Source organism: Lissotriton helveticus, chromosome 8 (genome assembly GCF_964261635.1).
Source record: "Lissotriton helveticus chromosome 8, aLisHel1.1, whole genome shotgun sequence".
Taxonomy (NCBI): Eukaryota; Metazoa; Chordata; class Amphibia; order Caudata; family Salamandridae; genus Lissotriton; species Lissotriton helveticus.
This window is the reverse complement of record NC_136069.1, coordinates 863,645,190-863,660,992: the sequence shown is the minus strand read 5'-3', so window position 1 is coordinate 863,660,992 and position 15,803 is coordinate 863,645,190.

Genomic DNA, 15,803 nt, shown 5'->3' with positions numbered 1-15,803 from the left:
GTGCTATAAAAGGGTACTTGGTTCTACTTAGATGGAAGGTTGTGGTCTTATTGCTTGCAAAAATAAAATAGAAAACGTAGACTCACTGACTAATAAGGCTATCCACTGGATGCGGCATGTAAGGGGCTGTCGTTCGGTAATAAGAGATGATATTCTAAAAGGGCACAGGCTCACTTCCCCTGTATACCCTCTAGATTGCATAGAATTAACCCTTGTCAGTGAGGCTCTAGTTAAAAATCTACTAGCGCTAGAATACAGAATCTGTTCACCTGATCATTCAGCTATCCAGTTCTGACAGTTCCCACCTACTAGTAAGTCCCCTAATTATTTAGAGCACCTGGCAGTGGGACGAATAGGCAGCTCCACGTTGGAATGCAATGATTGACTGACTGAATTACCTAGATCCCGAACCAGCAGTGATGATGATTTGCTATCACCTATAGAAAATGGTAAAGGGAGCGGGTCTGGCTGTAATCTAGGTCTGTCAAAAATGGTAGCCTAAAGCTCATCCTTGCAGCGGTCTGTAACTGTGTGCCCAGCTGGGCCCTCTGATTTAACCGCAGGGTATCTTGTAGAGCCAGGTTGTAGTAGCTATGCCTTCGATAGGGACACTCTGGTATCATGGAACATCACAGGAGTTAGTTTCAAATTTTCATCACCAGAATGGCTTAGTTTTATTGATGCATTTGATATCTGTTGTTTTCAAGAAACCTGGCTCTTAACTCTGTTATACAGGGTAGGCTATCCAAACTATCATGTGCCAGCAACGAAAGGGGGTAAAGGCCATCCTTCGGGGGGTTTGACTATATCGGTACGGCAAGCCCTAGGTGTTAGCATACAGGAATTATCCTCCAACAGTATTGACATCCAAGTAGTGAGACTAACCTCTGGACTACTGGGAAAAGTTGATATTTACAATATCTATGTGAGAGGTACTGGAGGGGGTACGTCTCAAGTTTTAGCGGCTTTAGATACCCTCCTCGAACTACACTCACTAGATAGTTATATAATCATAGCGGGTGATTTTAATTCAACATTTGAACCGCTTATTTGCGATGATTGGCTTGCCATTGATGAGGAAGAAGCTAAGTGGGGAATCCCAAAACTAGAGCTTGCCCCAGTAAAGAAATGAACCGAGGTTGCTATTCAAGTAAATTCTATTTGTTTAGAAAAGGAGCTGAGGGCCCTGAATGGAAGAACCCCTCTTGATAGATTGGGATCAAATACTTCAGCAACGGATCTAGTACAAGTAGAATTGATTATATACTTGTGAGTCTAGAACTCTGGCATACCATCCATGATATGGAAGTAAGGGTTCAACTCAAAAGTGACCATAATCCCCTTTGTGTTTCTTCTAGTTGGTGGTGTCACCAAAACTGTCTAATAGAGAGGTAGTGTTGCATACGCATGACGTTGTCCCCATTAACAACACAAAATGACTGAAGTGGTCGACCAAAGTGGAAAATCCGGGGGTTTTAGAACTGATGGCTAAGGATGATGATAATGCTATATTAATGTTGGCTCAAACCAGCTCAGGCTTTGAGACTGTCATATGGTCCCATAAGGTCCCATGAAAGTCTTTTTTCTAAAATGAAAACATATTTTATCAAATCATTTAAATCCAGACAGGTAACACATCAGAAAGCCGCTGGTTGGTATAACACTGATTGCAGGCAGTCAAGAGTTCTCTTGGGCAACGCGATTAGAAGTGGTGAACCAGCTGCATTACGTGCAGCTAGGCAGGCATATAAAAATCTATGTCCTTAGCTAAACGCCTTTGGGATAACAAAAGATGGCAGGATCTCAAGGAGGCTTGCGCCAAGAAAAACAGTAAATGATTTTGGAATATCATCAAGTGGGGTAGGAAGGGTATCCCAGACCAACCACAAAATCATGTTACACAAGAAGACTGAGTCACACACTTTGAGCCTCAATACAAATGTAGCCCACTTGAGTCAACTGTGGCAGACTTTAGTTATGTGCTTTACGAAGACGAGGCTTTTAAAAGTAGGGATGTAGAGAAAGTGCTTGGAGCAGTGGTATGTGGGAGAGCACCCGGCCAAGATGGCATCCCAGTTGACGTGTTCCTCCACGATAAACCCAGACAGGGAAGATACATAATGTTACTGGTCAATGCGATTGCACAGGGAGCCCCTGTACCGGCTTCGTGGAAAGGAGCGGAAATTATCCCCGTGTACAAAAAAGGTGACAAGTCTCTCCCGGGGAACTATCGACCCATTAGCCTGATTGACGTAGCACAAAAAATATTAGGGAGACTGATTCCTAATAAAATACACGCGTGGATTGAGGAGTGTAATATATTATCACCTCTGCAAGCTGGCTTTCGTGCTGCCACAAGTACAATTGACCAGGTGTTCCGTATTGTACAATTATACTGGAGAGTGGTGGTGTTGGGCAAAGGCAGCTTGTATGCTGCCTTTGTCGATCTAAAAATCGCTTTTGATCTTGTTCCCCGCTCAAGGCTATGGGCAACCTTAAATGATCTTGGCCTGCCCATTGATTTATTGACTCTCTTAATGAGATTACACGAGGGCAATTACGCGAAGATACGATGGGGCTCCCAGGGACAAGTGACTAGTTGTTTTCCGGTGGAGCAGGCGGTACGCCAGGGTTGTGTTATGGCGCCAACCTTGTTCACTGTGTTCATTAATAGTATAGTTGACTGTATGTCCTGTGTGAATACTGATGCCCCGATTTTGGCTGGAACTAGAATCCCGATTTTATTATTCGCAGACGACACGCTGATAATTTCGAAGACTCCAAGTGGACTACAGAAGGCTCTGAATATATTTGAGAATTTCTGTGCTATGCAAGGTCTCGAAATCAACGTGTCGAAAACAAAAATTAATTACTTTTAATCAACATAAAGTTTTTAAGGGGGGTATTACAATGAACAATCGTTCTCTGGAGCAAGTGAAGGAATTCAAATATCTGGGGGCAAATATTAAAAATTATCTCAGGTGGAACCATCAGATCGACATGGCCACCCTAAAGCATAAACAACTCTTGGGGGCTTTACGACTGGAGCACAATAGGTCCTTTACGAAACCCATCAGTCCGGTGCTTCAGGTATGTGAAACTAAAGTAGTCAGCTCAGCATTATTATATGGTGCAGAGTTATGGGGTTTAGGCAACATATCTAAGCTTAGTCTGTCTGAAAATACGTTTTTGCGTGGTATTACCAATCTTCTACAAAGGGCGCCATTGTTCCCGCTGTTTTACAATCTTGGGAGGTACCCTCTCGCTGATATTGTAAAGCTACGTGTTGTACTATATTGGCGCAGACTGTGGACTACGCCTGAATTGGCACCATACGCTGCTGGATTTTTAGAAGTAATAAAATCTGATACATTTCATAAAATTTCCTGGTTTCGAGGTATTAAGGACATCCTAGTTAAAATTAGTTTGTCAATGCTTTGGGAGGACCCTGCCACATCATGCTTTCTCTTAAAAAAGATTTTGAAAGCTAGGTACTGGGAAATGGTCATACTCAACAGAGTAACTTTAGGACTACTAAATGCCTTCTGTGAATACCGAAAGTCTTAAAGTTGGGATTTTTTTCAGTTTAGGAGTAGTAAAATTAGGACTCCTAACTTTAGGACTCCTAAACTGAGAAAAATCCTAACTTTAAGACTTTCGGTATTCACAGAAGGCATTTAGGAGTCCTAAAGTTAGGACTCCTAACTTCTGTGAATACCGAAATGAGTAAGTGCCTTCTGTGAATACCAAAATGAGTAAGTGCCTTCTGTGAATACCAAAATGGTAGTAAGTTTAGGATTTTGTCCTAAGTTGGTTCTGTGAATCGGGCACTGAGTATTCTGGGCAGCCAAAAAAGACATGGCCTGTAGATTCTCTAGGGGCATGACAGCATGGACAGCCCTTATTGGCCACAGCGTTACCTGACCATGAACTTGTAAATACGTTCAAAGGAATTGTACCATATCTATATTGCATATAGAGCTTTCTATCTGCCGGGACCTGTATCAGATCGAGGAAACTCTTCAAACATCGCTGCAGTTTGAAGTCAAAGATTTTCCGTTAGTCTTCCTAAATTGCTGTTCCTGATCTCATTTCTGAATACCCAGCTGCAATACATATATTTTAGATGTGTTTTTGTGGGGAGGGCTTGGGGATGAATGCAGCCTCCTTGTAACCCAACGTTTTTTAATAGAATGTTTATATTGCGTATCCAGCCTATCTATCTAGTATGTGTCTAAAATACATACTTCCTCGCAGGCTGAGACATATGGGTGCAAATCCGGAGTTGAATGGAGTCTGAGTCAAAATAAAGGAGGACATAGTTTGGCCAGGTCCTTTATCAATTTAACGCCCATATTAAATCTCAGAGGAAGTAATGGGGTGCTTAGTGGGAGAGAGAGCAGGGAGCTCATTACAATGGCGGGCGGATATCAGTCCACCTGCCATCATTACGGTGCTGGGACCCCCAACCACAGTTGCAGTGGTCCCACCACATATATTAGGATGCGCCCGCCATTCTGGTGGGAGCATCCTGGGCTTTTAACATTGCGACCGGTGCTGCTGGCTGCAGAAACCATACGCAATGTTAAAAGAGGATGCACTGCATTTCCCTGCACCACGTGGCAGGCAGCATACAGTGCCTGCCACTTGGTGCATGGAAATCCCCCAGTGCACCCCCCCACACAGAGAGGGCCTGCATCCAGCCTCCAACTGTCTTTTTGCGGTGGGATGACCGCCGCAAAAATAAAGGTGGAAAGGGATTCCTTAATCCCTATGGCGGTACCTGCAAGGCACCGTCGCAATGCTGCCCTTTGTCCTGGTTCCGCAAGGCTGGTGAAAAAGGACCACCTTGCAGAACCGTGGCGGACGGACGTTCTGTCCGCCGCGGACACATTGGGATTCCCACCGCCATCCTAATTTGGCCATGGGAATTTCCCATGTGATGGCGGAAGGATCGCCACTGCCGGCCCGGCGGTGGAGGTCCTTTCGCCATCATAATGAACCCCCAGGTTCCTCAAGTACCTGTTCTCAGTTATAGTGAGATCATCTATTTTGTCAAACCCCCACAGCTCGGCCCCTTAGAGAGCACTGCTTACTGCTTTGGTTTTGTACATATCTAAGGCTGGAGCATCCGGTTTTGTATAAGATCCTGAATGTTCCTTTTTCAGGGCTTCAACTCTCTGTCTAACCTTTAAGTTGGTCTTAGTCAAGTGGGGCTTCCAGGACATTCCCTCAGCCAGTTTTACACCCAGATATTCAAAACTGCATACCCGCTCCAGCCTAGCATAATTTAGAGTAAACTACCTCTAAAAGAATTGTGTGGGTTAAGCATCATTAGATTCCTCTTGCTAGTATTTATTTCTATCCCCCTCTCATTGCAGAACGATTTAAATTGATTTAATAGCATCTGCAGCCCACTGGGAGTTTTGGAGACAAGGAGCGTGTCATACGCAAAAAGGAGCATGGTGATCTTTATGTTCATGAGGGAAGGAGCATCAGCTGGTGTTCTAGCTAGAAAGTCCACAACCTGATTGATGTATAATGAAAAAATGTGGGGACCAACACGCAGACCTGTCAAACCCCCCTGTTTACAGTGATGTGTTAGGACACTTGGCCCTGAGTGCCCCAGCTTAGCCTGGCATAATTGTCTTCGTGAAGATGAACAATCAATTCCAGGATCTCCAGGGCAATCCCCATTTCTCTCACTACCTCCTAGAGTTTTTCACATGGCACACGGTGAAATGCTGACTTCAGACCTATGAAGTGTTACAGCAAACAAATGATGGACGGAATGCTGACAATGCAAACATTCTCCCCCAGTCAAAATATGTGGGTTAAATCCATTCTTTTGCCCACTACGCCACCCCAGTTTGGACCCAGCCATGTGCAAATCAGCCTTGACCCTGTGCCCCATGGGAACAGTCCAGACCGAACTGCCAAGCCAGGTCCTCCCTGGACCAGAAACAAGCATCCTGGGACCGGTTTCAGGGTATGTCACCCTTCTTCAGCCAGGCTAGCTTGAATCCAGTGGCACAGTGAGCAAGGGACCCACGTCTGGGCATACCCATCCCACTTAGCGTGAACAGTGTTACAGCAAACAAATGATGGACGGAATGCTGACAATGCAAACATTCTCCCCCAGTCAAAAGATCTGTGTTAAATCCATCGTTATTTTGCCCTCTACACTACCCCAGTTTGGACCCAGCCATATGCAAATCAGTATTGACCCTGTGCCCCTGAGTGGGACGGGTATGCTCAGACATTGGTCCTGTGCTCTCCATGCCACTGGAGTCAAGCTATCCTGGCTGATGAGGGAAAAACCCTGAAACCGGTCCTAGGATGTTTGTTTTTGGTCCAGGGAGTACCTGGCCTGGTAGTTCGGGCTGGACTGTTCCCATGAGGCACAGGGTCGAGTGTGATTTGCATATGGCTGGGTTCCAACTGGAATGGAATGGTGAGCAAAAAAACAATTGATTTAGGCCCAGATCTCTATACTGGAGTGAATGTATGACATGGTTCTGCATTCTGTCCATCAATTGTTCTTTTTGCATCTGTCACCCTGAGTGGGACGGGTATGCCCAGACATTGGTCCTGTGCTCTCCATGCCACTGGAGTCAAGCTATCCTGGCTGATGAGGGAAAAACCCCGAAACCGTTCCAAGGTTGCCTGTTTCCGGTCCAGGGAGGACCCAGCCAGGCAGTCGGGCTGGTCTGTTCCCATGAGGCACAGGGTCAAGACTGATTTGCATATGGCTGGGTTCAAACTGGAATGGCATAGTGAGCAAACAAATGATGGATGTAGGCCCAGATCTGTATACTTGGGTGAATGTATGACATTGTTCTGCATTCTGTCCATCAATTGTTCTTTTTGCATTTGTCACCCTGAGTGGGACGGGTATGCCCAGATGTGGGTCCTGTGCTCTCCATGCCACTGGAGTCAAGCTATCCTGTCTGATGAGGGGTGAAACCTCGAAACCGGTCCTAGGATGCTTGTTTCCAATCCAGGGAGGACCTGGCCTGGCAGTTCGGGCTGGACTGTTCCCATGAGGCACAGGGTCAAGACTGATTTGCATATGGCTGGGTTCAAACTGAAATGGCATGGTGAGCAAAAAAAACGATGGATTTAGGCCCAGATCTCTGTACTGGGGTGAATGTATGATATTGTTCTGCATTCTGTCCGTCAATTGTTCTTTTTGCATTTGGCACCCTGAGTGGGACGGGTATGCCCAGACGTGAGTCCCGTGCTCTCCATGCCTCTGGAGTCAAGCTATCCTGGCTGATGAGGAGTGAAACCCCGAAACCAGTCCTAGGATGCTTGTTTCCAGTCCAGGGAGGACCTGGCCTGGCATTTTGGGCTGAACTGTTCCCATGAGGCACAGGGTCAACACTGATTTGCAAATGGCTGGGTTCAAACTGGAATTGAGAAAAATAACAATGGATTTAGGCCCAGATCTCTGTACTTGGGTGAATGTATCACATTGTCCTGCATTCTGTCCATCAATTGTTCTTTTTGCATTCATACCTATGAAGGCAACATATAGACTCCCTCTGCCCAAAACCACAACTTTCCAACAAAGGAAAATTAATCTAAAAACCTGATCAATTGTTCCAGTCTTTTGTTGAAAACCTGCTTGGTGTAGTGTCAAAATATTTCCATCAGTCATCCAGTTCTGAATTCTAGCTAAAAGGGTGCAACTGAACACCTTCTGGATATAGTCTATTAGGCTAATAGGCCTACAGTTAGCTGGTTTACTGCGATCCCCCTTTTAAAAAAAAGGTATGACCTCGGCCCCCTCCATGAATCTGGAATTGGTTCCCCCCCTGCAATGGCATTGAAGAGTGACAGCATATAATGTGACCGCAAGTTTTTTTATCAAATTGGAACAGATGACCGGGTATTCCGTATGGTACCGGGGCTTTTGTAGCTTTAGTAATTCTGGGAATGCGCCAAAATCCATGGGTGTCTACATGGGAACGCCCATGCTCTACCCATGGAATACTCTTCCAGACGCAGTGTAATGCAACGCAGTGCAAGGTAATGCAAGTCAGCCCTTGCATGGCTTAGTAAATGCCAACTAACATTATGTGCTATGGCTAGGATGAAAAGGTGGAGCAACCACGATGTAAACTGCTTGTACGTCTGTGCCTAGGAGTAAAAGGACAGGCATACAGTGTCATCCAAGAAGGCAGCCACACTACTTATGACTTTTTAAGTATTGAAATCCCTTGGTTCAGAGCTGGAAGAAGGGCTGCATAGTTTTTTTAGAGATAGACAAAAATTATCATCCTATAGACAACATCAGGCACAATAGTGAAATCAGGCCCCTCTGTGAATGTATCTTTCAAATAACACCTCAGAAATTATCAGCACACTTCCTCAGACATACCAAGTGTTATACAGGGAAGACAGCTGAAATAAATACTTGTTCGCTGACTAAGCAGGTCCACTCTGGACTATGCCGGGACTGTTCCATTGTTCCCAGTGGAGGGACAGCTTCATGAGTTTGTGGAAAGTTTGAAAAAGATTTACTAAGAGTTTGTGCCGGGTGTGCATCACAAAAGTGACACGATCTGGTACAAAATGCTTATTTGGCATTTAAGTTCCGAAATTTGGGAGTCACTTTTGATAACAAGTTGACGTTCCTCCACCACGCCAATTCTGTGGTATCCTCGGCTTTCTTCATCCTAAAAAGAATAAAGAAACTTCTCCCCTACCTGCCACAATCCGCCGGTAAAACATTGATCAGTACCCTAGTGTTCTCTAGAACAGATTATTGCAACTCCCTATTGCTGAATGCTCAGGAAAAGGTACTTAATAAGCTCCAGACAGTGCAGAATGCCGCGGCTAGAATTCTTCTATCCATTCCCAAATTTACTCCCACCTCCCCTTACATCAGAAAATTGCACTGGCTCCCCATCAGGAGCCGAATAAAGTTTAAGGCACTCTGCATAGCCTATAAAACCTTGAACAATCCCGGACCTTGGTTCCTGAAAAAAGCTCTCTGCCCAGTGGAACATCAGAGAACACTACGATCGGCATCAGCCCACCTGTTAAAAGTCCCTCGAACAAAAAAAACCAACTGGGGAGACAGATGCTTTACCATCGCAACTGCCAAACTATGGAACACTCTGCCACTCCACATTAAAACTGCCCCCACGCTGCTAAAATTCAGAAAAAGTCTCAAAACCTGGCTGTTTACCTCCTAAATCTTTCCCCTACTGAAGTGACGATCTGTAACATTAGCGCCGAGACACCCGTAGGGGTATTTGATGCGCTTTAAAAATTGCGAAAAATAAATAAATAAATAAATGTGTTGGGAATTTGCTTGAAAGTAAGGCAAAGCAGCACAGACTGCACTACTTTTGTTACTTTCAGGGTTAGACTGGGGAACCAAAAGCACCATTGGCAAAATGCTCAAACCAATCAATCAATCAATCAGGAGTTTGTTAAAGCGCGACTACTCACCCGTAAGGGTCTCAAGGCGCTAGGGGTGGGGGGTGGTTGGGGGGGTGCAGGTTCCATTCCATCAAGGAGGGGGTCTGTCGAAGAGCCAGGTTTTGAGGTTTCTTGCGAAGATGGGGAGCGATGTTGTCTGTCTGAGGTGGAGCGGAAGGGCGTTCCATGCTTTGGCCGTGAGGAAGGAGAAGGAGCGGCCTCCCGATCTGGTCTTTCTGGTGCGGGGGACCACAGCGTAGGAAAGCTGGGCTGATCGTAGGGTCCTTTGGGGTGCGTGGAATTTGAGTCGGCTGTTCAGGTATGCTGGTCCGGTGCCATGGAGGGCACCTGTTCCCTTTGTCTCCTGTTCCCTTTGTCTCCTTGTGCTATCTCTCTTTCCATCCAACCATTCTCTCTCTCTCTCCTACTCCCCTCTTTCTCTGAATGCCTTCTTTATACCCTTTCCCTCTCTTTCTATCTCTCTTGAGGACTCTACAAGCCTACTGCAATTAACCTCATGGAGCTTGGGAAAGTGACAGTGGCTCCAGGAGTGGCACTGGGCTTCCACAACTGGCCTCCAAGGGCTCCAGCCTATTGGAGAATTGCCCAGTGGAATATATTGCCCATCCAGCCCTGATTACTTTGATTTAAAGGATCTTTCCAAAGGTGGTATCTGGGTATTGCCATGCAACCACTCTTGCTTATTGATGCAAAGCATTATCTACTAACAATAGTAGACAGGGGTTCACACCAAAAAATACCTCCTCTCCGAGACAGTTGTTAAAAAGGAGAAGAGTTTATAGTTCTCTAAACGTTTATGACTTTGCAAATGCTCAGCCCTGTGTAGGGCACATACAAAGTAGGAAAAGTTGTAAAGTTTGTTTAGGTGTAGGGTTTTGTATTTGAATATGACACTTCTAGTTCAAAACCTATGATAAACCGCAGCAAGACTCCTGTGCACTTTGGTGATAAGCTAAACAGGACCTGCAGAAGTGGGCAGGGAATCCATAAGATCAGTTTTCTCCCTATGCATCAGGGGCAGATTTACAAGAAACTGGCGCATCTGTACAGATGCATGTTTCCCTGCTCCTCCATACAAAACCCTTGAGCCACCCTGGATGCCCCATATTTACAATACGGTGCACCATGGCACAAGGATTGACAGATGCATCAGAAATTCTGACATATATGTTGGCACTGAAGTGACGCATTGCTGGAGTTGCTCATAAAAGTGACTCAACTCCAGCAATGTGCAACAACAGATAGGCAGGTCCAAATCAAAAAGCCCTGCGTCATTCCTTACACCTGGTCTGAGCAGGCGTAGGGATTTTGACGCAGTGAAGGCACTGAATGACTCAATGAAATGTTGTAAATTTCACTGCAACAGTTCTATATGGCTTTTTGCGTGGGTACTCCCACCTTGCATACATTACACCCAACTCAGGCATATGTGCCATAGGGCTTTACAAGGTGACACATCTCCCTAGATGCGCTAGGTAGTAAATTGTCCACACACTGTATACGCCGCCGCTACGTCACAAAAAGTGATACAACGGTGGCACAAAAGTGTCGCAAGGGGCTTGCAAATCTGCCCCAGGGTCGTTAGTTTTTGGTTTAACTGGAATTATCTCCAGCTTCGTGACAAAAGTGTGCTGAGCTCTGCCAAAAAACCTGCCATGAACTCGAGATACTGTTCCACCTATAACACATCTACACCTGAAGCTGGTGGATTGCAGTCCAAGAGATCCCCCAAAGACTGCAAAGACCTCAAAATGTGGCTGAAGATCATCTGCTAAGGGAGTGGAAACCAGGGCCTCTGCTTAACTGGTAGGCTAAATGAGGCCCTAAGTTTCCAGTACTGTTCTCAGGAGGGAGTAGTCTCCATAGCATACAAATAGAATTGCATGTGCCTTTCTTCACAGTATATTCTGAAGTTTTGTTTAGGGTGGGAAAGAAAACAGAAGACCACATTAGCTTTACCTTTCTCCAACATGTATGCTCTGTGGATGCTCCTGCTGAATCACTGACTCATTCTCAGCTCCCATATTCGACAGCCCAACACAATGTAAATAAACAGCTTCACCACAAGCCAGTTTCTTGTTGTATTTAATCAATTTATATTGTTATTCGGTTACGTTTAAAACCATAAAAGGACACAAGTGGATCCTAAAAGCAATACATGAAACAATGCATCCTTAAAATCTATTTAAATAAAAATGTAACTGTTTGTTTGTTCAAAATCTCAAATCTCCGAAAATTCTTCACCGATTGCTTTGAAATTTTGATACAACGTTGCATTTGAATACGCGAGTGTTTTTATACACACAACGTTGTATTTGAATACGCGTGTGTCGAATACGCGTGTGTTTTTAATCGAAAGCACAAACAAACACATACAAATGTCAATGTGCGTTTGATAAAAATGTTAAATCTATGAAAGTTCTTCACCGATTGATGTGAAATTTTGACACAACGTTGAATTCGAATAAGCGCGTGTTTATATATACACAACATTGGATTAGAATACGCTTGTGTCAAATACGCGTGTGTTTTTAATCTAAAGGACGAACAGACCCTATCGATTGGGTTGCTGCGCAACAACTACAATAGACGCATAGAGACAATAGTCTATATATATTAGGATGGACAGTTGGTGTCAGGATGGCAGACCGGGAAGTGGGTGGAGGGAGGGGGAATAGTTGGTTCACTTTGCAACATTAGCGCATGTTTATATATGCACAACCTTGGTTTTGAATATGTATGTGTCCAATACACGCGTGTTTTTAATCGAAAGGCCGAACAGACCCTATTGATTTGGTTGCTGTGCAACAAATACAAGGGACGCATATAGACAATAGTCTACAAATATTAGGATGGACAGTTGGTGTCAGGATGGCATACCGGGAAGTGGGTGGAGGGAGGGGGGAGGAGTTGGTTCACTTTGCAACATTAAGAAAGGACACATAGTGACAATAGTCTAAATAGATTAGGATGGACAGTTGGTGTCAGGATGGCAGACCGGGAAGTGGGTGGAGGGAGGTGGGAGGAGTTGGTTCACTTTGCAACATTAGCGCGTCAGACCGGGAAGTGGGTGGAGGGAGGGGGGAGAAGTTGGTTCACTTGGCAACATTAAGAAAGGACGCATAGAGACAATAGTCTACATATATTAGGATGGACAGTTGGTGTCAGGATAGCAGACCGGGAAGTGGTTGGAGGGAGGGGGGAGGAGTTGGTTCACTTTGCAACATTAGGGCGTGTTTATATATACACAACGTTGGATTTGAATACAAGCGTGTCCAATAAGCGCGTGTTTTTAATCGAAAGGCCGAACAGACCCTATTGATTTGGTTGCTGCGCAACAAATACAAGGGACGCATATAGACAATAGTCTACATATATTAGGATGGACAAAAACATATTGTATACCCACAAGTATTGTGAAATTAAACATATTAGAAATGTGCGCTTACTCTTTTCTTTCTCTTCCATTTAATCACACTGAGCCACAGTAATGCGTGGCCGGGTACAGCTAGTAATACATAAAAATTAAGCAGCATGATTATTCTTCCTGTGAACTCCTTAGGGTGAATAAGGCTCTTAGGAAAGATACAACATTTAAGACAGTGAACTCATCGGTAACATCTGTAAAAACAAAAGTGCTGTGCTAACTTGTAAAAAGCTTCTATCTTTAAATAATTGAACACTAAAAGATCTCCTGGGCGCAGTATAACATTTACAAAATATGATAAAATGTAACATGTCCTGCGGGGACCTATTGTCGCAGCTGAAGGTACCCAGGGATTTAAGGTCTCTTTAACCTCTAGGGTGGGCTAAAGACAGATGCAATTAATTAAATCTAAATCGTATAAGCAACACCTTTCCCTGTTGATTTTCACTAATGTTAAATAGAGCTTCATATCGTGAATAGTAGTTAGCATTACTTAGTTTCAAATGGAAGGTTACGGCAGTACGGACTCCTCTCTTAACAATATATTCCATTTGAGAAAATGCTCCTTTACCCATTTGTAATCTGCTTTGTGTATAGCCTCTGGAATACAAAATGACGCCACCCTTCCTATCCTCTGGAAGAAATCCCTAACATATTTGAGCAAGGGCTATCTGATCACTAAGATACTTGACTCCCAACTCCTTGTGCACTCAAAAGGTTGAAGTACTTTGGGGGACGCATAGCAGGTGTCTAAGAAATTTAGGGGCATATGTACATCAGAATGATGGAGTGTGGCGTTAAGCAAAACGTGCTAATGGCAGACTCCACCATTCAGAAAATGCAGGTATGAGTTGTATTTACAAAGATACGGGGTACCCCTGCATTTCACCTAGAGCTGGCACAAAATTAAGCTGCCTAGCACCAATGCAGACACCCTTGCACCATGGTACAATGGTGCCTGCGTTCGGGGAATGATTGTCAGTCAGTCAGCCAAACAAAACTTTATTTGGTTGTTAAAACCTTAAAAGTACATTTACCACATTCCGTGAAAAGGAGAAAGAACAGCAGCATAACATGACAATATTCAGCAAAGAGAAAGAACAGCAGCATAACATGACAGTATTAAAACCACAAGTACACCTCAAGATACGTGTAGTTTAACTTCTCTTGTTCCTTTTAAAACGGAGTATTATAACATTTATTTTGTTAAAATCGCTAAAATCTTACCTATACATAACTTCTTCAGAATGCAGCTCTTACTACTGTTATACCTTAGTATCTCTACCTGATTGTTTATGTGCAGGAAGGTGTCCCTTCCTGCATATAAACAATCACAAATGGCGATTTGTAACTCCTATGTGTGCTGCATTGTGTAGCACACATAGAAGTTGCCAAACGTAATTTTTTAAATGATTGTTTATGTGCAGGAAGGGACATCTTCCTGCACATAAACAATTCTTTATAGTGTTTTGCTGTTTCTATGTGTGCTGCACTACGCAGCACACATACAAACAGAAAAAAGGAGGAAAAATAAAGCATTTCTCATTGTTTAGCCATGTTCAGACTAGGTTTTCCCTGGTCTTAATTTAGGAGTTGCCCCATATTTCTGCCATACTTGTAAATATGGGGCACCATCAAAATCAATGGGTGTGGTGGCAGAATGCCCACCACAACACCCATTGCCCTCCCCTTTCACGTTTTGTACAGCATGTAAGGGGGCCTTATTTACAAGGCGGCGTTAACCGGCTTTAACACCGCCTTGTAAATAAGGCAAAGGCCCTTTTTCCACTGCAACATAGTAAAAAGTGATGTGTCTGTGATCATAGGGGCTTGTAAATATGCCTCTTATTTTTTACAGTCTGGAGTTTATTTATAGCCACATTGCCCCAGATATCACTCCCATAGAATACCTTTGAAATGCACTTGGCCTGGTAAATCCCGACTAGTGCCTTGAGGGGTCTATACCCAAGTATTGTTGCAAAGCTAAGTACAGCTGCATTAGTCCTAATTAGTTCCTCTTTCTCTGCTATGATTAGGGGTCTTGCAACCCAAATAGTGAAAATCCCTAACTTTTGTCAGCAGTGAATTGCTCATGCTGAATGTTTTAGATCTTGTTGAGTGAGGACCCACCATCATAATACAAGATTTAGTAAGATTAACAGACAGATCTAACTTACTCATGAACATCTTAAATGAGTTCAAAAGGCCTTGCAGACCCTTGGCTGTCCTTGCAAGCATTACAGCGTCATCCACATAGTAAATACCGGGATGGTTCTAGAGCCAATATGGGGCAGTCTACATTGGCTGCTACTAGCGCCTGTTCAAGCCCATTTACGTAGAGGGCAAATATAAAACGGGGCAAGAATGCACCCCTGGGGCACCCCTCTCTTAATCTTAAAACTGTTTGTACATGCAGAATCATTCTTGTATCTGACAGATGCGGTCACATTTGCATGGAGATCCCGTAATAAATAAACTATGTTTGTGTCTGCCCCATTCTCAAAAGAATGCTCCACAGTTTGTCACGACTGACAACGTGGAAGGCCGATGTAAGGTCCATAAAGGCGAGATGGACTGACTAGGAGCGTACAACAGTATATTTGCTGAATATGATATAGAGGTTCAAACACTGGTCAATGGTAGATTTGCCTTGCCTAAAGCCACATTGTGAATCTTAGATGGTGTGATTTCCCATCAAGATAGTCTGTCCAATAACACACACCCAAGACCTTTACGACAGAACCAATAAGCGATATAGGCCTGTAACACTGCGGATTGTCTTTATTGCCCTATTTAAAAACTGGCACTATAACTGCCATGGACCAAGAGGGAGGGAAGATTTACCTTCCCTGACTGTCGCATTCAGGATCTAATTCAACGCTGGACCCCACAATTCCACATCTCTAGCAAACAGGTCCAG